The 25,495-nt window shown below is 51.5% G+C and overlaps 2 pseudogenes; one reads left to right on the top strand and one right to left on the bottom strand.

The window, feature by feature from the left end:
• The first annotated feature begins 1,904 nt into the window (after positions 1–1,904).
• On the top strand, positions 1,905–2,887 carry LOC136047142 (olfactory receptor 14C36-like; annotated as a pseudogene).
• Positions 2,888–24,307: 21,420 nt separating this feature from the next.
• LOC136047141 (olfactory receptor 14C36-like) lies at positions 24,308–25,290 on the bottom strand (annotated as a pseudogene).
• Between the last annotated feature and the right edge of the window lie 205 nt (positions 25,291–25,495).

Raw genomic sequence — 25,495 nt, 5'->3', positions numbered from 1 at the left:
TCACATCCTCTGCTGCTGAGCTGTGCGGGGCACCTGGGACACATGGAGCTTATATGGGTGACAGTTGTGTCCAGGAGCAGCACCCGTGCAGCACACAGCAGGGCTAGGGACTTGATCTACAGGTGACAGGGAGAGAAGAGAAGGAAGAGAGCTTTCAGGCTTTACGTCTGCTCCAGCTGAGGGCTTCCTTGCTGCAGCATCAGAGCACAGCCCTGAGGGCTGCGTGTGCCAGGACGGCTGCAGGCTGTGCAGCCAGGGGTGCAGCCGGGTGCCCAGGGCTGTCGTGCAGAGCAGGGTCCCTGCAGTGACAGAGGGGCTGTGTGCCGGGGCAGGGACTCTGCCGCCTGCCAGGCTCAGCACCCAGCCTGCCCAGGGAGCTGCCCAGGGGCAAGGAGCTCACAGCTACACTGCACCAAAGGGGAATTTCCACAAGGAAGACCAATACTGGGATCTTCTGCTATGTTTTCTATTTTCTCCTTCTAGGGGAGTGTAAAAATTGAATGTGAGAAATAGAACAGGGTGTATAAAGTTTGAGCACACAGCTGAGAGTCCTGAAATGCCTTCAAGTCTCTCTTGTTCTTATGAGCATGTATTTTCCTTGCTGAACCAATTGAAATTCTCTTATGTTCCCTTTCTCACTTGCAAACATGAACATGCACCTACACAGTGCCTGCTAACAGGATGGGTTCCCACCAACAAATAGGAATGCATTGCATTGCGTGTGAGCTAGTGTCTGTAGGTTCAGACAGGAAAAAGATGAGGAAACACTTTCCAGGTGAAAAGTCTCCAGGCATGAGAGATAGGATCAGGGAATGAGAGAAAAGTAATAGCATAATCTTTTTAGAGGAAAAATTCCCCAGAAGAAAGCATACAACTCCCTTTAACATGGACACCTTCTTCTGAGCAAGACCCCACCCAGAAATGCCTTTGCCCTCATGATCCTCTGCAGCCAGAGCTCCTCCAGTGCATAGGAACACCTACTCAGGCATGTGTCCATCACCCTCTGCAGTGCTTGGAGATGTGGGCAGTGTAGTCCGTGAGGCAGGAAAAGAGTTGGCTTTCCCTTAATGAGAGGTCATTGTTAGGATGCATCTCCCTGAGGCCCTTCAGAGCTGTGATCTGACCTTCAGGATGCAAATCTTTCCCATGGCCTGAAGAACAAAGTCGAGGGAAGAAGCAGAGTGATGCTATATGCATGGAAATGCTGTGGGTTGGTGAAATGGATGTTAGGTGTCTGTTTTAAGAAGCGCAGTGATGAGGTCTTGCTCACGTCCCTTGAGAAAGGGTGGGCGTTGTGTGATGAGCAGTCATTTCCTCTTCTCTCAGCAGGGTCTGGCTTCTTTGGAAGGTAACATGTGAATGCACTTGCCCTCCATCTCCAGTGTGTGCTATTTCACAGCAACTGGAAACAAGCCCACGAGCTCCCCTTATCCTGCACTAAGCAACAGTGAATCTCTTTGCCTCTCAGGTCTCAATCACAGCCATTCATGCTGAGTGCAGCAGAAGTGCTCAGGATTTCTGACTTCACTGAACACCCCTTGGGCATCATGAGTAGGATGAGACCACAGGAGAAAAAGCATCCCTAAGACTTTGATTTTCAACCCACATATTTCTTGTGTCAGTTGTACAGATGCCTACATGTACTTCTGCATTAGAAGTGATTTTGACTGACCAATTCTGAAAAGAAAATCTGTAACCACAGCACCAACACATTCCTCACAGGGACGTGGTTGTTTCCTTGAGAGAAGAAAGGCAGAGGCCTTCATGGCAAACTCAACGTCATGAACTGTAGCTTACATCACTGGCCTCAACAGACATTTCCCCCTTGGAAAGACCTGTCTCTAACTTTCATACTCCTTGGACAGGTCCTTATGCCCACAGGTCCTGATACCCAGAAGTACCAAATGCCCAACAGCAGCTCCATCAGTGAGTTCCTCCTGCTGGCGTTGGCAGACGCGCAGCAGCTGCAGCTCCTGCACTTCTGGCTCTTCCTGGGCATCTACCTGGCTGCCCTCCTGGGCAACGGCCTCATCAGCACAGCCGTAGCCTGCAACCAGCGCCTGCACACCCCCATGGACTTCTTCCTCCTCAAACTCGCCCTCCTCGACCTGGACTGCATCTCCACCACTTTCCCCAAAGCCACGGCCAATGCACTCTGGGACACCTGGGCCATCTCCTACGCTGGATGTGCTGCACAGGTCTTTTTCTTTCTCTTCTTCATGTCAGCAGAGTATTTCTTTCTCACAGTCATGACCTGTGACCGCTTTGCTGCCATCTGCAAGCCCTTGCACTACGGGACCCTCCTGGGCAGCAGAGCTTGTGTCACCATGGCTGCAGCTGCCTGGGGCACTGGGCTTCTCTATTCCTTGCTGCACACTGCCAATACATTTTCAATACCACTGTGCCACGGCAATACTGTGAACCAGTCCTTCTGTGAAATGGCCCAGATCCTCAAGCTCTCGTGCTCACAATCAGACTATGTCAGGGAAACTGAAATTATATATTTTAGTCTTTGTTTAATCTTTGGATGTTTTGTTTTCACTGTGCTGTGCTACATGCATATCTTCAGGGCAGTGCTGAGGATGCCCTCTGTGCAGGGCCAGCACAAAGCCTTCTCCAGATGCCTTCCCCACCTGGCTGTGGTCTCCCTCTTTATCTACCCTGGCATGTTTGCATACCTGAAGCCCCCTTCTGTCTCTTCCCCTCATCTCTGGACCTGGTGGTGTCATTTCTATACTTGGTGGTGCCTCCAGCAGTGAATCCTCTCATCTACAGCCTGAGGAACCAGAAGCTCAAGGATGTAGTGAGGAATACATACTTCATCCGCATCCAAAATATGCATGTGCCTAATAGGAGCCGCAAGGTAATCCAGAAATTGTTTGGATAATCCCTTGTTATTATTTGCCTTCATTATTGTTCCCACTGGCATGACTTTGATTTAAAACATTTTCTTCTTAGCCTGCTATATTTTGTTCATGTTTTGACACCCTCATCTCATGCACCTATAGATCAAGGCTCTCTGTTGATAAATACAATAAAGACGCCGGCAGAAATACATTTGCCTCCATTCCCATGTTTTCCAATCTTCTCTGAACCTGGGAGAGCAACTCAACGTATGCAGGAGTAGTTGAGGGGCCAAGAGCCCATCTGCACCACGGAGCAGCAGCCTTAGTGTTCATGGGGGGCTGCCCCTCACTGCCTAGTGGGCCTGTCCTGTCATCTGTGTTTGAAACTGGGCTGCTGATTCCCAGGTCCAATGGCCACGGACAGCAGCAGGACATGGTCTTTGCAGTGTTGCTCTCTTTTCACTTCCATGCTTCCCTTTTTGTCTATGCCCTTGGGAACATGGACAGACCAGGAAGGCGGCTCTGGACGTTTGTCACCCCTGGCCTCTGGCATTATCCATTTCCAGCACTGACTGCATGTTTATAGCAGAGCTTTTCCCTGAAGGAAGCCATCTCCATGATCCCGGTGGTAAAGAAGGGCTGTCTGCAGACCCCTGTGTGGGACACAGGAGGCAGCACTGGGGCTGCAAAGCAGGAGTGTTGGGAGCATAGGGCACTGAGGGCTGCCATGGACTCTTGTGTTGGGGAACACTTCCTCACCCCAAACACACCTGTCCTGTGCAGTGCAGGCATGGCAGAGTCAAGTGTGGGGCTGGGACAGTGCAGTGATGGGCCACAGGCAGGAACCCCACCATGACCATCAGGTGGTCTTGGTGTACAAGGAGCCGGGCAGGAGGCAGCCATGTGCCCTGGCCGAGCAGCCAGGGAAGGCTGAGGGCACGTCACTGCAGCCTGTGAGTGCCTGTAAGGAGATCATGGATCATGCAGATCCAGGCTCTGCACCGTCATGCACAGTGGGAGGATGAAAGACAACACGTGATGGGTGAATCTGGAGACATTCAGCCTGAAGAGAAGGAAAGTTTTTTCACTCAGTTCAAGGCTCATCCTGAGCATGGTGGCCACTGTCTTGTCCCTGCTGGGATGAGTGATTTTGGGATGTGCTTCCTGTCCCAGTTTGCCTCCTGCTGGACAAGCAGCCTCCTGAGACAAATGAGTCCTCACCATTGCCAACACAACTTGTGCCTCCCATGCTCTGCTTGCTAAGAACCACAGAATCAGCAAGGTTGGAAACCTTCACTGTTATCTCCATCAGTTTCACCCCGTGGATTGTCAGAACTTGGGTGGGATGTGTTGCTTTAAGTCCTTGAGTGGTTCACGCACAATGCCTGAGAAAAAAAAGAGATGAAATTGGACCCTAAGGTGCAGAAAAAGTGCAGGGAGAAAAGACGATATTAAAGAGCACATTTTCAGATGGGAAGTTGGTTGAGCAAGCGAGGGCATCTGCACAACTGAGAAAAGGATCTACTACTGCCTATAAACTTTTGCTGTTTTGAGGAGACATTCCCATAGAAATGCCGCCACTGACCTTGCTAGCGCATTTTTCTCCATTCCTTTGGCCACTGAGTGCATGCACGGTTTGCTTTCCCCTGGAACCATTTGCCCCAAGGGTGGAAACACAGCCCGACCATTTGCGATGGGTTGATCCAACCACATTGCTACAGGGCAGTGTTCCCAAGCACCTGAAGTACATTGATGACATTGTGGTGTGGGGAGATACAGCAGAGGAAGTTTTTGAGAAAGGAGAGAAAATAATCCAAATTCTTCTAGGTGCAATTTTTGCTATTAAGCAAAGCAAATGAAAGGACCTGCCCAGGAAATTCAGTTCCTAGGAATAAAGTGGCAAGATGGATGTCATCACATCCCAGCAGATGTGATTAGCAACATTACTGCCATGTCTCCACCCACTACTAAAGAAGAAACTCAATCTTTTCTGGGCATAGTGAGCTTTTGGAAAATGCATATTCCTGACTGTAACCTCACTGTAAGTCCCCTTTATCAGGTAACAGAAGAAATACAATTTTGCATGGGGCCATGGGGCTTTTGAGCAAATGAAGCAGGAGACTGCCCGTGCTGTGGCCCTGGGGTCAGTATGAGCAGATGGGACACAATGTAAAGAACATCCTCTACGCTGCTGCTGGAGAGGAATATCTCATTTGGAGCCTCAGGAGAGACCCGAGGCCGACCCCTGGGATTCTGAAATTGAGAGTACAGGGGAGTAGGAAGTGTGCTACACTCCAACTGCAAAGGAGATCGTAGCGGCATACAAAGGGGGTTGAGCTGCTTCTGAAGTAACTGGCACTGAGACACAGCTCCTTCTGGCACCTCGACTGCCAGTGCTGAACTGGATGTTCAAAGGAAATATTCCCTCCACCCATCATTCTACTGATGCCACCTGGAGTAAGTGGATTGCGCTGATTACACAGCGAGCTCGGATGGGGAACCTCAGTCATCCAGGAATCTTAGAGGTGATCATGGACTGGCCTGAAGGTAAAATTTTGGAACATCACCAGCAGAGGAGGGCATCACCAGCGTGCTAAAGAGACCCCACCATATAATGAACTCCCAGACAATGAAAAGAGATATTCCCTGTTCACTGTCAGATTGTGTGGTACTGTGGGGAAGCACCGCAGATGGAAGGCTGCTGTGTGGAGCCCCACATGACGATTTGCAGAGGCCACTGAAGGAGAAGGAGAATCAAGTCAGTTTGCAGAGGTAAAGACTGTCCAACTGGCCATAGATGTGGCTGAATGGGAGAGGTGGCCAATGCTTTATCTTTATACTGACTCGTGGATGGTGGCAAATGCTATATGGGGGGGGCTTGGTTCCATGCCTAATGGGACAAGGGACCCACAGACCCTAGCCCCGGGAAAGGGGAAGGGGATAAAAGGGAAAAAGCAGGGGGTTGGCCTAAAAACAGAAGTGTGGCAACGATCTGAGAGGGAAAACTAATTTAATAAATAAGATATTGAAATACAAAATAACACAATATAATTGATATCAAAGCTGGGAAATCAAATAAAATGAGAGAGAGGGAGAGTCCAAAATTGAAGGCCTTTTTCTGAAGCTGAAGGAGAGACGTTGAGGGAGCTCTCACCGCTGAGACAAGCAGCAAAAAGAGGAAGATTCCGGGACTTGCATTCAGTTTGATCTTTCCCTCTGGGTGGAAAACAGGAACGCCAAGTCCTCTGGGGGTATGGAGTTGTTCTTCTCATAGCCAGCTACCTGGAAAAATTCACAAGTCCACAGACTTAGAGTATTAATTCTTTAACTCCCAGGCCCTTACATGATGTTATCATGTGGAATACCGATAACAAAAATCCCAGAATCACAGAACTGTAGGGCTTGGAAGGGACCTCCAGAGATCATCTAGTCCAACCCCCTGCCTAAACAGGCTCCCCAGACCGGGTTGCACAGGTAATCATAAAACTTTGTGTCACGGTGTTGTCCGTGACAGTGACCCAAGGGAAACCGAGAAGGGAGAGGGGAGAGAAAAAGAAACTGTGTCAGTGGCCGCACGGCCGCCCGAGCAGAGCCACGCTCCGGGAGGGGGAGGGGGAAACAGTGGGCAGAGATGGGTCTACAAGAAAACAACGGCACGATCTGAGAAGGAACGGTAACTTTACTAAATCTAATAAAATTGAACAATTGAGAGAGAGATAAAAATTTCCAAACCAAAAGCTATGAGCTTATGTTAAGGAGGAAACTGCAGGGGAAGCACACTTGCTGAATCTCCATGGCAGCCCAGAGGAAAGCGCCCATACCGAGCGCCGCCTCGCATCCGGTGCGGAGCTCTGCCCCTCCCCTCTGCTGCTCCCACAGCATTAACTCCTTAACTGCTGCATGATGCTCTGATGTGGAATACCAGCATCAAAGAGGCAGCCTGAACCCCCTCGTATGCTGCCAAAATCTCCTTCTCAGTTGGAGTGTAGCACTCCTCTGAACCCCTGTACGCTCTGCTCCAAAATCCAAGGGGTCGGCCTCGGGTCTCCCCAGAGGCTCTTTGCCACAGACTCCAAGTGGGACCTTTCTCTCCAGCAGCAGTGTAGAGGATGTTTTTTACGTCCTGTCCCATCCGTACTGGCCCCAGGGCCACAGCACGGGCTATCTCCTGCTTAATTTGCTCAAAGGCCTGCTGCTGTTCAGGACCCCATGCAAAATTATTCTTTTTTCGGGTCACCTGATAGAGGGGGCTTACTATGAGGCTGTAGTTTGGGATGTGCATCCTCCAAAAACCTACTACACCCAGAAAAGACTGTGTCTCTTTCTTGCTAGTGGGTGGTGACATACTGGTGATTTTGTCAGTCACATCTCCTGGAATGTGACGACGTCCATCTTGCCATTTTACTCCCAGGAACTGAATTTCTTGGGCAGGTCCCTTCACTTGGTTCCATTTAATAGCAAAACCAGCACCCAGAAGAATTTGGATTATTCGCTCTCCTTTTTTAAAAACTTCCTCTGCTGTATCACCCCACACAACAATGTCATCAATGTACTGGAGGTGCTCAGGTGCCCCACCCTGTTCCAGTGTGCTTTGAATCAGCTTGTGGCAAATAGTTGGGCTGTGTTTCCACCCCTGGGGCAAACGGTTCCAAGTGTACTGAACGCCCCTCCAGGTGAAAGCAAACTGTGGTCTTCACTCTGTGGCCAAAGGAATAGAAAAGAATGCATTGGCAATGTCAGTGGTGGCATACCACTTGGCTGCTTTTGACTCCAGTTCATATTGCAGCTCCAGCATATCTGGCACAGCAGCACTCAGTGGGGGTGTGACTTCATTCAGGCCATGGTAATCTACCGTCAGCCTCCATTCTCCACTGGCTTTACGCACCGGCCATATGGGGCTGTTAAAAGGTGAGTGAGTTTTGCTGATCACTCCCTGGCTCTCTAGCTGACGGATCAAGTTATGAATGGGGAGCAAGGAATCCCTGTTGGTGCGGTACTCCCATCTGTGGACTGTTTTTGTGTTGCGGTGACCCCAGGAGGATGACCCACGGCCGCACCGGAACGATCTTCTTAAGATGCCGATGCAAGGACTCAGAGAGACATCAATATGATTATGCAGCTGAGCCAACTTTATTGCACAGGTTACATACTTTTATACCCCTTGAACATATGCTATTTTAGAATAATTGTTAAGCAGTGGTTCTTGCTCTGTCCTTGCAAGATAAGTAGTGTCTAATTAGTTCTTCTTTTCCCACACATACCAGGGCCATCTGGTTCCACCGCAAACTTACTCCCTCATCGTTGCCTGGTCAACAGTGCACTACTTCTCAAAATTCAGTGATCTGAACATGCTGTTTTGTTCGCACTGCTACAAAGATAAGCACACACAACCTCCTTTCCCAAGCCAGTTCTCCACATTTTTGTAGCAATAGATACCTGCTGCTCTTTCACTTTGAGTACCCCATGACAGACGGATCTTCTGACAGGCCAGGTAAAATAGACAGCTGCTGAATGTTGTCTGCATCTACAGCAGCTACTCCAAAAGCCCATCAGTATCCCTTGGGGTCCTTGAAATGTCCCCTTCTGAGATAATCAATACCGAGTATGCATGGAGCCCCCTGTCCAGTCACTATGGGATGCTTCTGCCAGGTTTTACCAGTGAGGCTTATTTCTGCCTCCAACACAGACAGTTCCTGAGAACCCCCAGTTACTCCAGAAATATGAATCAATTCTGTCCCTTTATAACTCGAGGGCATTAGAGTGCACTGTGCACCAGTGTCTACCAGTGCCTTATATCTTTGTGGCTCTAAAGTGCCAGGCCATCTAATCCACACAGTCCAATACACTCTATTATCCTTTTCCCTCCCCTGACTGAGGACAGGGCCCCTCTATTGGTTACCTGCAGTGACGGGAGCAATTTCATTGGTGGCTGATCTCTGCTGTAGTTCTCTCACCCGTGCTCGCAGTGCAGGAGTGGGTTTTTTATGCCACTTCCTCATGTCCTCTCCGTTTTCTCGTAGGAAGCTCCACATGGCCACACGTGACATGATGTTACTGCTGTCATTTGCTTGAGCAGAGGGGCGATTGCCTTTGGTGGCCGAGACTTTCATCAGTTTCATCAATTGCTTCACCAGATTCTTTGGGTCATGCTCGTCTTCATCAGGTGTTTCCAATACTGACACAGGTTCATCCCTATTCATCAGTAATGACAGTTCCTCCAGTATAGTTTTCTGTGTCTTCTTCATCTCACCTACTTCTTCTGCTACTACAGCTGCAATGGAAGCACGTGATGGTGGAAACGGTTGTTCAAAGTTTTGGAGTGTAATAGTCAATTCATAAACTGGGAGCCTTCTGTCTTGGCACTCGAATCTATGGAACATTGCTACCAGTGTACTTGCGTACCTCTCTGGTGCTGTTTTTGAGAGCTTACAATATACATCAGGTGTACACCTTACTCTATCAGGATCACGGTCCTTGTGTGGATTGTTAGGGACGAAATTGGGATCATACAGCATCTCTACTACGGCTGTTTCTCTCAAAAATTGGATGCCTTTCTCCACGGTGTTCCATCTTTCCACCTTAGGCTCCAGATCATCTTTGTAAGTATATCTATCCTTTACAGCCACTAGTACTCGTTCCCATAGGGTAGCGACTCCATTCAGACATCTGCCAATTCCTCTGTCGATAGCTGGGTCTCGAGCAATGCTTCCCAGTTGGCGGGCTTCGCTGCCATCTAGGGACATGCTGCTGGCACTGCTGTCCCAACACCGCAGCAACCAGGTGACAATAGATTCACCCGAGCGCCGTACGAACTCCTTTCTTGAACCTTGTATTTCAGTCATCTTTAGGGGCCGACGAGTAGTGGTAACAGTGACTTCATCATCATCGCTGTCCTCTCCATGTCTCTCACTTTTCTTAGTGGTCTTTCTAGGTGGTGGTGGTGGTGGTGGTGCTGAGGAGGGCCCCTCGCCTGGATCTTCCTCTTCTTTCTCTGCTTCTTCTTCTTTCCGTTCTAGGCGCGAGGACGGCCGTGTCCATTTCTGGCCTTCCACAGGGGCAACCGACACTGATACCGGTGCTTCCTGTGATTGGTCAGGTCTAACTTGGAGGTTTTCATTTTTGCTTTTGACCTTGGTTTGGAAACCATTTCTCTCCAGAATATCTATTATAGCTCGATAAGCACAAGCCAGACCCCAAACAATACATTCCTTCTCAGATCGTCCTGAGTCACATGACTCTTTACCTAAACACTCACTGAATTTCTCAGGATCCCACAGGTGCTCAAGATCTAAACTGCATAACACTGGGGGTCCCCATGCTTCTAATTTCATTCCTAATTTTTTCCACCTTCCCTGCCATTCAACACACTTTGGTTTTGAGGAAAGCTTCCTCCACATGATGTAAATTACTGTTGCCAAGAGTGCATTCAGAAAAACAGAGAACACAACTGCCACAACTGCCAGGCTGACATCCTCAATATAGGTAAAGAAGTATATAGGTATAATATAGTATAAAGAAGTATATAGGTATAATATAGGTAAAAAAGAGTAACTGGAAACCAATCCAAATGCCGCATAATCTGTCACGTTAGCCAGGGTGTTTAGGCAGGAGGTATGTAACCCCCTCAGCACACTAAAGTAGCTGTATGCACACATTACTCCGGTGCTGAACATGAAGATCTTAAAAAGACGCCAGCATGCTATAAGGTACATGAAAAACCTTAGTCCACTTAGCACCAGATTTACAATGGAGTACAAATACTGCACTGCCCGCATCCTCCACCAATAATTGTCACGGTGTTGTCCGTGACAGTGACCCAAGGGAAACCGAGAAGGGAGAGAGAAGAGAAAAAAAGAAACTGCATCAGTGGCCACGCGGCCGCCGGAGCAGAGCCGCACTCCGGGAGGAGGGGGGAAAACAGCAGGAAGAGATGAGTCTACAAAAACAACGGCACGATCTGAGAAGGAATGGTAACTTTACTAAATCTAATAAAATTGAACAATTGAGAGAGAGATAAAAATTTCCAAACCAAAAGCTATGAGCTTATGTTAAGGAGGAAACTGCAGGGGAAGCACACGTGCTGAACCTCCACGGCAGCCCAGAGGAACGCGCCCAGACAGAGCGCTGCCTTGCATCAGGTGCGGACCTCCGCCCCTCCCCTCTGCTGCTCCCACAGCATTAACTCCTTAACTGCTGCATGATGCTCTGATGTGGAATACCGGCATCAAAACCACAAAATCACAACAGGTGTGGATGGTTATTACCAAAGAACCTGGTGATGGTATCCTGAATATTTGCACAGATAGTTTGGCTGTGTATCGGGGGCTCACTCTTTGAATCGCACAGTAGGCCACGCAGGATTGGACTATCCACTCCCGACCGATCTGGGGCAAAGATATATGGTTAGACATATGGAATGCAGTTAAACACAGAACTGTGCGTGTCTACCATGTTTCTGGTCATCAACCCCTACAGTCACCAGGAAATGATGAAGCCGACACACTGGCCCGAGTTAGATGGGTTGAGAACTCGCCATCTGAGAATATCGCTTACTGGCTACATCAAAAGCTGCAGCATGCTGGGCAGAAGACCATGTGGGCAGCTGCTAAAGCGTGGGGACTGCCCATACAACTATCGGACATCGCTCAAGCATGCCGAGACTGTGACGCTTGCTCTAAGATAAGACCGAGGTCATTGCCTGAAACTACAGCCCATCTTGCTAGAGGTCACAATCCTCTACAGAGGTAGCAGGTTGATATATATTGGGCCCCTCCCTCGGTATGAGAGGGCGAGATTTGCCCTAACCTGTGTCGACATCGTGAGTGAGCTAATGCAGGCCTATCCAGTACCAAAAGCCCACCAGGCATACACTATAAAGGCACTCATAAGGTTGATGGCTGCCTACGGGACACCGCAAGTAATCGAGAGCAACCAAGAAAGTCATTTCACGGGTGCAGTGATACAACACTGGGCAGAAGAAAATAATATTGAGTGGCGATTCTACCTGCCATATAATCCAACAGGGGCAGGCCTTATCGAACGTTACAATGGTATTCTCAAGGCTGCCCTGAAGACAGACTCTCAGTCCCTGCAGGGGTGGACAAAGAGACTCCACGAGACCCTGCGGGACCTGAATGAAAGACCTAGAGACAGCAGACCCGGTGCCTTGAAAATGTTACAGACAACATGGGCCTCCCCACTTAGGATCCAAATTATGGGCACCGATAATGAGGTGAGACCTCATATTGGCCGTGAGAACAATCCTCTGCTCGCTGCCCCTGAGGACCTAAAACCAGGTACCAATAGAATAAAATGGCCCTGGAAGGTGCAGGTAGGACCACAATGGTGCAGCCTACTTGCACCTTGGGGGAGATTATTAGAGGTGGGGGGTTTGGTAGCCCCTCCGGTAATTGGTACATGGCCTACTGAAATAATGGTTAACACTCCAGTCTTCATTGCTAAGGGGACCCCTATCATGTGTCTGTGGCAGATCAGGACACCCCCTTTGGTGCCTGATATAGTTGTACAGCCACAGACATCGGGTCAAAGGGTTTGGTACAGGTGGCCAGGGCATGCCCCTGTACAAACTGAAGTGCTAACCCAAGACAGGAATACAGCCTGTATCTTACTCTGGAGAGTGGACCTTCCCCTCTTGGTACCTCTAAAACACTTATATTACTCCCCATAAGTCTATGAGTCGCCAGAAGGGACCAAACAATGCTGCAGTGTTCCAGAGTTGCCATAAGACCATGTGCAGCATCTGGTGATGGTCTAACCGGGACTGATGAAGCATAAGATGGACCTGCACTGTGTGATTGCATGCTTCCAGTAGATACCACCGAGCACTGACCCAAAGAAGAGTTTGACTGATATGCCAATCATCACTCATCTCGGATTACATCAAAATGCGTCGCAACGGGCAATTACGTAAGTGTCGCGATGTATTGGGTCTCTGTATCAAGGAGAGCTCACCTTATGGTTACTTGATCAGTGGTTCATGTCATGAAGGGGTGGAGTGTATGGGAACTGCTGAATCACGACCTGAACCACTGATTGATCACCTGAGGTGAGCACCAAGTCAGCCATGGGTGCACAGGTGAAGGTGATATACCTGTGTGATTGGAAGGGGTGGAGCCTGGCTCCACCTCTCCCAAATCCCATTTAAGGGCTGACCACCACCAGGGAAGGATCTTTTCTCGGAGATCCCTCCCACGTGGGGTCCCCTGCGAGCCTTGACATCCTGAAGGTGAGCCATCTTCTCTTTTGTATTATTTGTATCCTATCTATATAGAAATACTCAAAATATACCATCATCTATATTATTTCTTTGCGAAGTACCATCCTTGGGAGTTATTAACCCCACAGTCAGGAAAGGCCAAAGTACTACCCGATGCTATCACAGATATGGATTAGGCATTCCCAATCCCTGTGACACCAAAGCAGCTCCTAGAGTTCTTAGGTATATTGGGATATTGGTGTTTAGACCTCATTTAGTGCAGCTGTTGAGACTGATATGTAGACTCACAAAACAGGGGCAACTATGGGACCAGGAAAGATGAAGCAGCAGGCTGTCCAACAGATAAAGCTTACTGTTAAACAAGCTAAGGTATTGGCTGGATTTGATCCTACCCTCCCAGCCAAATTGGATGCTCATGCCACTCTGGACAGCTTCGGTTGGTACCTGTGGCAATGCCAAAGTTCTGTTCAAACCCCGATTGGGTTTTGGTCACAGGTTTGGCAAGGAGCAGAAGAGAGATACAGTATGGTTGAGAACCAGCTCTTGGCTGCCTATTGCAGGTGGTAGAGCCAATAACTCAGACAGGATTACGTTAGAGACAACATTGCCATTTCAGGGGTGGGTTAAAGATCTGACCCACCTTCCTAAGAGAGGGGTGGCTCGAGCTCAGACTGTGGCACTTTGGGTCGCCTACCTCAGCCAAAGGAGCAGTCTATCTTCATCAAGGTTGAAGGAAGAACTTCAGAAGCTCCTTGGCCCAGTGACATATCATAGTGACATGCCAGAAGAGACGATGTTTGCTCTGCCAGAAAAGAGGTGCTCTAAGAGGTACAGGAAGGGAAATATCCTATGGCACAGTAACTGAGGCATGACAAGGGCTCTTACCCTTGCTGACGAGTTGGCAGAAAGTTCAGGAGTAGACACCTCTCCACAGTTTCCCCACAATGTCCCCATAGACACACACCCCACTGCCTGCACAGGAGCAGGCGGAGATATGGGGGCATGGGATGCAACGGTGGTGGTCACTGGATGGTTGGAGTCCTGGTTTGGTAAATGGAAAGGGATGCTAGAATCCATTTTTACTTCCTTGGTTACAGGAGTAGGAGTACTGGAGGCCATTGGATGCTTTTTTATTCCCTGTGTGAGGGCACTGCTACAGCGATTAATGGAGACAGCACTATTGAAGCAAACACCAGTGGCTCCACCATCATATTCGGGAACTGTGATGATACTAAAGGAGATAGGGAATGGAGAAAGCGAAGAAGAGGAAAATGACGATATAAACAGACTTAAAAAAGGAACTACAGAAATCAACAAGGGAGAACAAAAAGAAAAAGGGGGAATTGTAGGAATGCAATGTCGTTCCTGCATTGGAAGGCGAAGCATTTGATTTCATGGGCTCTGCTGTCATCTAGCGGCCTTTATCAGTACTGACAGTCTTTTTCGGGGGTCTTTGGACTTCATCGGGGTGGGGATCCTCTGATAGTCTTCCTCACTCGGCCTTTAGATGAGCGTTCAGCATTGACACACGCTCAGTAGATAGTGAAGTAATTATAGTGATAAGAAATAAAGGAGGTGGAGTAATTTATAGGTACAGAGAACGCAGCTCTTGTCTGTGCTGCCACACGGAATGAGCCGGATACCCACTCCCAAGCAGTGATAACGCTGTTAGCAATCAAAAGTCCTTGCCAGGGGAAGCTGCTCAATGTTGGCAGTGGACAGACAAGATCTGTGTGAAGAAAACATAAGAAGCAACTAAGGAGCGATACATGTGTTTAGCCAGCAACCATTGGCTTTGGGTCAGCACGTGTATGTTTGATTCAGTGCCGGGAAGATGGTGAACCTGAAGTACTCAGCCAACGAGGAACCAGGGGAGAAAAGAGAAGTGTCGGGGCATAAATGATGTAACGTTGTCTTTGTTTGCACTCCTGCTTGCAGGATGCCCGTCATTGCTTTTGTGAATTCAACATTTCCTTACCAGAGATCCTGACTCCTAAAATTATTGCAGACGTTTTTCTGACATTAACCCCAAGTTTAAGCCTAACCCTAACACCAATCCTAACCCTATACTCCAACCCAGACACCAACACTAATACTAACCACAACCCTAAACTCAAGAGTAACCATAACCCCAACTGCAATCCCAATCCTAACTCCAACCCCATTCATAACGCTAACCCCAGCTTCAGTTGGGGAACTCATTAGGGAAATCTTGACCCTGCTCCTGGAGCAGCTCAGCCCTGATGTGAAGCACGCGTTCCTGATGTGTGAGATTGATGCTTCTGTTGCCCACCTTTGGAAGGATGTAACACAGTAATTATAATAACGTCTCCATTCCCCAACGCAGAATGGGGGATTGAGCAGCCCTGAGCATAACTGAGAGGGATGGGGCAATGCGTCACAGTGGGGCCCATTGTGATGCATCCCTGTGCCCCCCCAGTTCCAGCTCCACCAGCTGAGTGTGCCACGCAGTTTCTGTTAGGACTCAGGTGGGACAGAACAGGAGCTGGCCAGTGGAGCTTGGGGAGACTCTGCTTGGAGCAATCCACAGCGTTCCCCTCCACCCCTGGCCGCCCAGGCACTGTCCTGTGCCCAAACTCAGCCCTCATCGTGTGCGATGGAGAAGAGATCAACTCCCTGCCCCTCAAAGGCCAAGGAAAAGTGCAGGACCCCGATGGACTCCACCCCTGTGCCGCCCAGTGAGTGAGGGTCCAAGCAGGGCTGGGGATGGGAGTGGCCTCTGCACGTTGCCAGGGCTGCACAGGATGGCAGAGGGCAGAGGCCCTCCTCTCCTTGCTCTGTTCTATGCTCCTCGAACCTTAACCCTAACCCCAACCCCAACCTCAATCCTAACACTAACCACAACCTGAAACCCAACCTGAATTCCAGTCTCACCCCAACATTGACCCCACCGTGCCACCCCCAAACCCCACTTCCAGCTCCCTGCTCTGACGCCTCTGCACTGCCCATGGACACCGCCAAGTGTTGTGCAGTGGACACCATTGAGGCCTTTGTCCGGAGCACAGAGAAGGTGACAGCGGACGCTGCCTTTTTGTAGCGGTGCCCCATCCCCCCGAACCCCCTGCATCTGCAGGAGAGCTGTGTCCCCCGGGCCCCTCTCACTCTCTGGTGGCTGCAGGACGAGGAGCAGAAGCTGCAGTTCCTGCGGAGCATCTGCACCCTCTGTGACACAGCGGTGGAGGAGAACACGGCGCAGAGACTTCGCGTCTTCTGCCGCCGGAATGAACTCGTGGAGAACATCATGGTGAGGGGTGGTGGGTGCTCGAGGGGGGGGGATTGATCGGCTCCAGTCCTCCCAGTGCTGGGAACACTAGGTGCCTGGTGCCATCCCTCTGTGCTGTACAGGAGCTGCTGTCAGAGGAGCCGTGGGGAAAGCTGTACTCCGAACTGCGGCAGCATGCCATGGCAGCCATCACCTCCCTCAGGTACTGTCCTGCCCCAGGGCAGCCCCACAGTGTCTGTATGGCCCCACAGTGTCTGCATGGCCCCACAGTGTCTACATGGCCCCACAGCATCAGGAGATGGTCCGGCTGGTACTCAGCCACTGCTCTCCCCTACTGGGCCTGGCCAACAGGCAGAGGGTATCCTGCAGCCCTGCTCTGTCTTGGATCTCATGTTGACCCTGACCCTTCCCCTTCCCTTTACCCTAACCCGAACCCTAACCCTAAACTTTCCCCTAACTCTAACCCTAAACCTAAAACTTATCCTAACCCTAACTTTAACTCCAACCCTAACCCAAACCCTACTCAAACCTACAACACCCCAACCCACTCCCACCACAGCAGCTCTCAGGACTCCCTCAGCCCCACACATCTATGTAGAGGAGGGGGTTCCTCGCATCTTTTTCTCCCCACTCTGTGGAGTGCTGCCGAAGGGGGGATCCTCTCCCTGCCGTGCAGCACAGTGCTCCCAGCGCTGCACTCTGTTTTTGCAGCGCGGTGGACGCGGTGCTGGAGGACAGGATCCCTCTGTTCACCATGTGCTTCCAGAGCATCCTCCTACTTCCCTCGGAGCAGGACCTGGACATCAGCCTTTACACAAGGGTGGGTGACTAGAAGCTGCAGGACCTCCTTGCCTTGCAGGAATGGGTCTCGCCATGCCCACCCCCCCACCTCTCCCCATTTGACTCCTCTCTTCCATCCCTCCCTCAGACCCTGAGGGCTCTGGACCAAATGCTGCACACTCTGGTTTTTGTACACCCCACTGCCAGCATCGGTGAGGAGCTGCAGAGCATCTTCCAGGTGGGCTATGCCCACAGGGGCTGCACAGAGGAGGGCTGTTCCTTCAACCCCCCTCCCCTCACCTTCTGGGGTGAGCTGGGGGGCCGTGGGCCAGAGCAGCAGCTCCTCTTCCCACAGGTGCTGCTGTCCTTCACCTCCTCACATAGCGCGGCCATGCGCGAGAGGGCAGTGAGGCGCATCTGGAAGCTGAGCCAGTTGCTGACACTCTTCTGCCAGGCTGAGGTAAGGGGCCGACACCCCTGATGTGGGGGTCCTTGTCCCTCCTTTTCCCCACTCTGCCCACCCCGCTCCCATCACTGGGGGTGCCATGCACTCAGCGTCGTGTTCTCTGCACACAGCCCCATCGCTCCTTGGGACAAATCAGCTTGGCCCGCTATGAAGAGCTCCGCCTGCCCATGCTGGGGCAGCTGGTGGGAAGCCTCGTGCTGTGCTACGCCTACCAGGAGGACAGGATGCGCCACTCTGCTCTCAACACTCTCCGTCACCTCTATGCATTCATCGTGAGGAGAGCCCGTAAGGCGATGGCTGCTGGCGCTGTCCATCCATCGCAGATGTCCCACAGGGGCGAGCATGGACGGCGCTGCATTGGCTGCCGCACAGAGCAGCAAAGGAGCAGAAGCTCATGGGGTCGAGGAGCTGTGCCCCACAGCCCTGCATTCAGGGTGGGGGCACTTGACACTCGCTCACCCGCGGCTTGCTCTCCTTTCCAAGCTGGGAAGTGCCTCAGGAGGAAGATCAGGAGAAACTTGAGCAGTGGGAAGATGACCACAAGTTCTCCCTCTCCTGGACCACCAACACCATGGTCATTGTGCTGGTGAGGAGGGCTTGCTGCAGCAGGACTCGTGACCGCAGTGTCCATGGGAATGGGGGGAACATGGCTGACGTTCCTCCCCCCCCTCTGTGTTCGTTTCCCCCCAGAGATTTGCGAAGCACTTTTACTCTTCAGAGAAGACTGGCTTCATCCTGACAGCGCTGCAGGGCATGAGTGACTGCAGCAATTACAGCACGCAGGTGTCTGCGACCCTGATGGCCATCCTGATGGACGACTCCAAGCCTACACCCACTGATGTGAGCACTTGGCAGCTGCTTACCGGGGGGCTGAGCCCATGCTGGGGTGGTGGGATTGGGGTTGGACTGGGGGCTTGGGTTGGGTCTTGGGAGTTGGGTTGTGTCTTGAGGGTTGGGGTTGAGTTGGGTTGGGTGCAAGAAGGCCATGTTGGGTTGGGATGGGTTGGGTTGGGCTGAGTGCTGGCAGTAAGGTTTGATTTGGGTGCTGGAGGTTAGGGTTGGGTACAGGAAGGCTGCATTGGGTTGGGCTGTCCCACACAGCGTTGGTCTGATTCGAGACTTGAGGGTGCTTGGCCACTCTTGGGACAGCCTGCAAGCTCTGCTGTCCCCATGTCCCTTCCAGGTGCAGCGGATCGTGACGGCCATCCACAGGAGCAGGAAGCTGATCACTGAGGAGCAGGCACAGAGGACCATCCAGAACACTTTCCCACGGCTGGCCACCTCTGACCCTTGTGCAACAACACTCAGCCTGCTGCACTGCTCCCACACCTGTGACAGGTGCGCAGCCCCATCCCCATGTGGAGAGGGGCCCCAATCCCATTTCCACAAGGACAGGGACCACCACCCTCCGTGGATAGGGACCCTCAACCCATGCAGAAAAGGGAGCCTCCCATCCCACACTGAGAGGGCCCCCCCATCCCACATAGAGAAGCCCCCACCCCCACAGTGAGAGAGACCCCCACCCACAGAGAGGATCCTGCTGAGGACAACTCTCTGCTGCAGGGACACGTGGGAGCTGTGGGAGATGGCGTTGTCCTCAGCAGGCATGGTGCCATGGATGGTGCAGGAGCTGCTGCGGCTGCTGGAGATGGCACCACTGGGCCAGGAGACCGAGACTGGCACCCTTCCCCTGGCCGTGAGTTTGGGGGTCCTCGGGGAACCTCCCCTCCCCCAGGGGAGCAGTTTGGTGCTGAGCACTGCCTGGGTGCTTTCCGCAGGTGGCCATGGCACTGCACAAGATCATGCAGCACTCGCAGTACGGCCCACAAGTGCGCCTGTTTTTCCTGGAGCTCTTCATGGCACTCATCTTCCAGATGGTGTCATCCGGCTCGCTCGAGCCTCCAGAGGACACCGCTGTCACGGAGGACCCGATCTGCCCATCCGCACCCACCTCTGCCATCAGGTATCGCCACCGTGCCCACCGCCAACCCCACGGCACGACTCGTGCTGTCCCCATGCTGAGCCCTGACCCCACTCATGCTGTCCCATTTCCATGCAGGATTCTTGTGGAGGTGGTGCACAAATTGCTGCAGTGCGCCAACGTGGACCACCTGGTGCACGCCATGGACAGCCACAAGCTGTGGGAGCAGCTGCTGGGCACTGCCACGTGGCAGAATGGCCTGTGCTCCCTTGCCAGGTACAGCCCCAAGGCCCTCCCACACGCTGCCCCACACAGCCCCACACACTGCACTGCATCCGCTGCCACATGTGCAATCATCCTGCAGTAGGGAACAACACGGGCAAAGCGCAGGGGGTGACAATATGCGGTGGGCAACTGGAAGAGTCACACTGTGGGGTGGGACGGGCTGCTCTGCTCTCCCCCCATCACGGATCCAGTGCCGGTGTGCTCAGCCCCCTACCTGTGTTCAACCCCCACCCCTTCCCACAGGTTGATGGCAAGGAAGTGCTGGGATCAGTCTGTGCACATCTTCAGCCATGTGCAGAAGCTGCTGTGGTACCACCAGCTGCAGTGGAGGGAGGTCCCTGCCATGGTGCTCTACACAGAGGGGGGCACTGGAATGGTGCAAAGGTCCCCTTGGGGGGATGGGGGCCAAACCCCCTCCTGCCCTGCTGCTCACTCACCTCTGTGCATTACAGCTACACAGATCCCTGGAGCTCCAGGAGCAGAATGGCCGCTCTGAGAAGATCTTTAGGAAGCACATTTGCAGTGAGCGGCCTGAGAGCCAGGAGCTGGCACTGTGCGGGCTGCGGAGCTTGTATGCCGGGAGGATGCAGCTGCTGCTGCCCGACGTGCTGACGTGGCTGCAGGACGTGCGGGCCAATGTCAAGCTGCAGGCCATGCAGCTGCTGCATGACATCGTGGCTCATTGCCCCAGCCATGTGCAGGATGCACTCAGCCAGCTGGCAGTGCGCCTGACGTCCTGCTTCGATGAGGTGAAGCGCGTGGGGCAATGGGGAGGGGATGACCCAACCCCCCTCCCATTGCATCACTCAGTATCAACCCCCTGTGTCCCCGTCCCCCACCCAGGAAAACACAGAGATGCGCTGGCTCTCCATGGAGCTCTTTGCACAGCTGCTGGCGGCACCGGGCAGGAGGCAGCTGTTGCAACAGGTGGAGATGAATCTGCTGCTGCTCTTCTTCCACATGAATGAGGAGCGTGGCTCTGCTCGGGCGGCCGTGCGGCCACTGACACAGTTTCTTTTTCTCTCCCCTCTCCCTTCTCGGTTTCCCTTGGGTCACTGTCACGGACAACACCGTGACACAAGGTTTTATGATTACCTGTGCAACCCGGTCTGGGGAGCCTGTTTAGGCAGGGGGTTGGACTAGATGATCTCTGGAGGTCCCTTCCAAGCCCTACAGTTCTGTGATTCTGGGATTTTTGTTATCGGTATTCCACATGATAACATCATGTAAGGGCCTGGGAGTTAAAGAATTAATACTCTAAGTCTGTGGACTTGTGAATTTTTCCAGGTAGCTGGCTATGAGAAGAACAACTCCATACCCCCAGAGGACTTGGCGTTCCTGTTTTCCACCCAGAGGGAAAGATCAAACTGAATGCAAGTCCCGGAATCTTCCTCTTTTTGCTGCTTGTCTCAGCGGTGAGAGCTCCCTCAACGTCTCTCCTTCAGCTTCAGAAAAAGGCCTTCAATTTTGGACTCTCCCTCTCTCTCATTTTATTTGATTTCCCAGCTTTGATATCAATTATATTGTGTTATTTTGTATTTCAATATCTTATTTATTAAATTAGTTTTCCCTCTCAGATCGTTGCCACACTTCTGTTTTTAGGCCAACCCCCTGCTTTTTCCCTTTTATCCCCTTCCCCTTTCCCGGGGCTAGGGTCTGTGGGTCCCTTGTCCCATTAGGCATGGAACCAAGCCCCCCCCATATAGCATTTGCCACCATCCACGAGTCAGTATAAAGATAAAGCATTGGCCACCTCTCCCATTCAGCCACATCTATGGCCAGTTGGACAGTCTTTACCTCTGCAAACTGACTTGATTCTCCTTCTCCTTCAGTGGCCTCTGCAAATCGTCATGTGGGGCTCCACACAGCAGCCTTCCATCTGCGGTGCTTCCCCACAGTACCACACAATCTGACAGTGAACAGGGAATATCTCTTTTCATTGTCTGGGAGTTCATTATATGGTGGGGTCTCTTTAGCACGCTGGTGATGCCCTCCTCTGCTGGTGATGTTCCAAAATTTTACCTTCAGGCCAGTCCATGATCACCTCTAAGATTCCTGGATGACTGAGGTTCCCCATCCGAGCTCGCTGTGTAATCAGCGCAATCCACTTACTCCAGGTGGCATCAGTAGAATGATGGGTGGAGGGAATATTTCCTTTGAACATCCAGTTCAGCACTGGCAGTCGAGGTGCCAGAAGGAGCTGTGTCTCAGTGCCAGTTACTTCAGAAGCAGCTCAACCCCCTTTGTATGCCGCTACGATCTCCTTTGCAGTTGGAGTGTAGCACACTTCCTACTCCCCTGTACTCTCAATTTCAGAATCCCAGGGGTCGGCCTCGGGTCTCTCCTGAGGCTCCAAATGAGATATTCCTCTCCAGCAGCAGCGTAGAGGATGTTCTTTACATTGTGTCCCATCTGCTCATACTGACCCCAGGGCCACAGCACGGGCAGTCTCCTGCTTCATTTGCTCAAAAGCCCCATGGCCCCATGCAAAATTGTATTTCTTCTGTTACCTGATAAAGGGGACTTACAGTGAGGTTACAGTCAGGAATATGCATTTTCCAAAAGCTCACTATGCCCAGAAAAGATTGAGTTTCTTCTTTAGTAGTGGGTGGAGACATGGCAGTAATGTTGCTAATCACATCTGCTGGGATGTGATGACATCCATCTTGCCACTTTATTCCTAGGAACTGAATTTCCTGGGCAGGTCCTTTCATTTGCTTTGCTTAATAGCAAAAATTGCACCTAGAAGAATTTGGATTATTTTCTCTCCTTTCTCAAAAACTTCCTCTGCTGTATCTCCCCACACCACAATGTCATCAATGTACTTCAGGTGCTTGGGAACACTGCCCTGTAGCAATGTGGTTGGATCAACCCATCGCAAATGGTCGGGCTGTGTTTCCACCCTTGGGGCAAATGGTTCCAGGGGAAAGCAAACCGTGCATGCACTCAGTGGCCAAAGGAATGGAGAAAAATGCGCTAGCAAGGTCAGTGGCGGCATTTCTATGGGAATGTCTCCTCAAAACAGCAAAAGTTTATAGGCAGTAGTAGATCCTTTTCTCAGTTGTGCAGATGCCCTCGCTTGCTCAACCAACTTCCCATCTGAAAATGTGCTCTTTAATATCGTCTTTTCTCCCTGCACTTTTTCTGCACCTTAGGGTCCAATTTCATCTCTTTTTTTTCTCAGGCATTGTGCGTGAACCACTCAAGGACTTAAAGCAACACATCCCACCCAAGTTCTGACAATCCACGGGGTGAAACTGATGGAGATAACAGTGAAGGTTTCCAACCTTGCTGATTCTGTGGTTCTTAGCAAGCAGAGCATGGGAGGCACAAGTTGTGTTGGCAATGGTGAGGACTCATTTGTCTCAGGAGGCTGCTTGTCCAGCAGGAGGCAAACTGGGACAGGAAGCACATCCCAAAATCACTCATCCCAGCAGGGACAAGACAGTGGCCACCATGCTCAGGATGAGCCTTGAACTGAGTGAAAAAACTTTCCTTCTCTTCAGGCTGAATGTCTCCAGATTCACCCATCACGTGTTGTCTTTCATCCTCCCACTGTGCATGACGGTGCAGAGCCTGGATCTGCATGATCCATGATCTCCTTACAGGCACTCACAGGCTGCAGTGACGTGCCCTCAGCCTTCCCTGGCTGCTCGGCCAGGGCACATGGCTGCCTCCTGCCCGGCTCCTTGTACACCAAGACCACCTGATGGTCATGGTGGGGTTCCTGCCTGTGGCCCATCACTGCACTGTCCCAGCCCCACACTTGACTCTGCCATGCCTGCACTGCACAGGACAGGTGTGTTTGGGGTGAGGAAGTGTTCCCCAACACAAGAGTCCATGGCAGCCCTCAGTGCCCTATGCTCCCAACACTCCTGCTTTGCAGCCCCAGTGCTGCCTCCTGTGTCCCACACAGGGGTCTGCAGACAGCCCTTCTTTACCACCGGGATCATGGAGATGGCTTCCTTCAGGGAAAAGCTCTGCTATAAACATGCAGTCAGTGCTGGAAATGGATAATGCCAGAGGCCAGGGGTGACAAACGTCCAGAGCCGCCTTCCTGGTCTGTCCATGTTCCCAAGGGCATAGACAAAAAGGGAAGCATGGAAGTGAAAAGAGAGCAACACTGCAAAGACCATGTCCTGCTGCTGTCCGTGGCCATTGGACCTGGGAATCAGCAGCCCAGTTTCAAACACAGATGACAGGACAGGCCCACTAGGCAGTGAGGGGCAGCCCCCCATGAACACTAAGGCTGCTGCTCCGTGGTGCAGATGGGCTCTTGGCCCCTCAACTACTCCTGCATACGTTGAGTTGCTCTCCCAGGTTCAGAGAAGATTGGAAAACATGGGAATGGAGGCAAATGTATTTCTGCCGGCGTCTTTATTGTATTTATCAACAGAGAGCCTTGATCTATAGGTGCATGAGATGAGGGTGTCAAAACATGAACAAAATATAGCAGGCTAAGAAGAAAATGTTTTAAATCAAAGTCATGCCAGTGGGAACAATAATGAAGGCAAATAATAACAAGGGATTATCCAAACAATTTCTGGATTACCTTGCGGCTCCTATTAGGCACATGCATATTTTGGATGCGGATGAAGTATGTATTCCTCACTACATCCTTGAGCTTCTGGTTCCTCAGGCTGTAGATGAGAGGATTCACTGCTGGAGGCACCACCAAGTATAGAAATGACACCACCAGGTCCAGAGATGAGGGGAAGAGACAGAAGGGGGCTTCAGGTATGCAAACATGCCAGGGTAGATAAAGAGGGAGACCACAGCCAGGTGGGGAAGGCATCTGGAGAAGGCTTTGTGCTGGCCCTGCACAGAGGGCATCCTCAGCACTGCCCTGAAGATATGCATGTAGCACAGCACAGTGAAAACAAAACATCCAAAGATTAAACAAAGACTAAAATATATAATTTCAGTTTCCCTGACATAGTCTGATTGTGAGCACGAGAGCTTGAGGATCTGGGCCATTTCACAGAAGGACTGGTTCACAGTATTGCCGTGGCACAGTGGTATTGAAAATGTATTGGCAGTGTGCAGCAAGGAATAGAGAAGCCCAGTGCCCCAGGCAGCTGCAGCCATGGTGACACAAGCTCTGCTGCCCAGGAGGGTCCCGTAGTGCAAGGGCTTGCAGATGGCAGCAAAGCGGTCACAGGTCATGACTGTGAGAAAGAAATACTCTGCTGACATGAAGAAGAGAAAGAAAAAGACCTGTGCAGCACATCCAGCGTAGGAGATGGCCCAGGTGTCCCAGAGTGCATTGGCCGTGGCTTTGGGGAAAGTGGTGGAGATGCAGTCCAGGTCGAGGAGGGCGAGTTTGAGGAGGAAGAAGTCCATGGGGGTGTGCAGGCGCTGGTTGCAGGCTACGGCTGTGCTGATGAGGCCGTTGCCCAGGAGGGCAGCCAGGTAGATGCCCAGGAAGAGCCAGAAGTGCAGGAGCTGCAGCTGCTGCGCGTCTGCCAACGCCAGCAGGAGGAACTCACTGATGGAGCTGCTGTTGGGCATTTGGTACTTCTGGGTATCAGGACCTGTGGGCATAAGGACCTGTCCAAGGAGTATGAAAGTTAGAGACAGGTCTTTCCAAGGGGGAAATGTCTGTTGAGGCCAGTGATGTAAGCTACAGTTCATGACGTTGAGTTTGCCATGAAGGCCTCTGCCTTTCTTCTCTCAAGGAAACAACCACGTCCCTGTGAGGAATGTGTTGGTGCTG

This window comes from Cyrtonyx montezumae, unplaced genomic scaffold (assembly GCF_038088225.1).
Source record: "Cyrtonyx montezumae isolate F1298 unplaced genomic scaffold, pur_monq_1.0 scaffold_17, whole genome shotgun sequence".
Taxonomy (NCBI): domain Eukaryota; kingdom Metazoa; phylum Chordata; class Aves; order Galliformes; family Odontophoridae; genus Cyrtonyx; species Cyrtonyx montezumae.
This window is presented reverse-complemented; position numbering and strand designations above follow the sequence as displayed.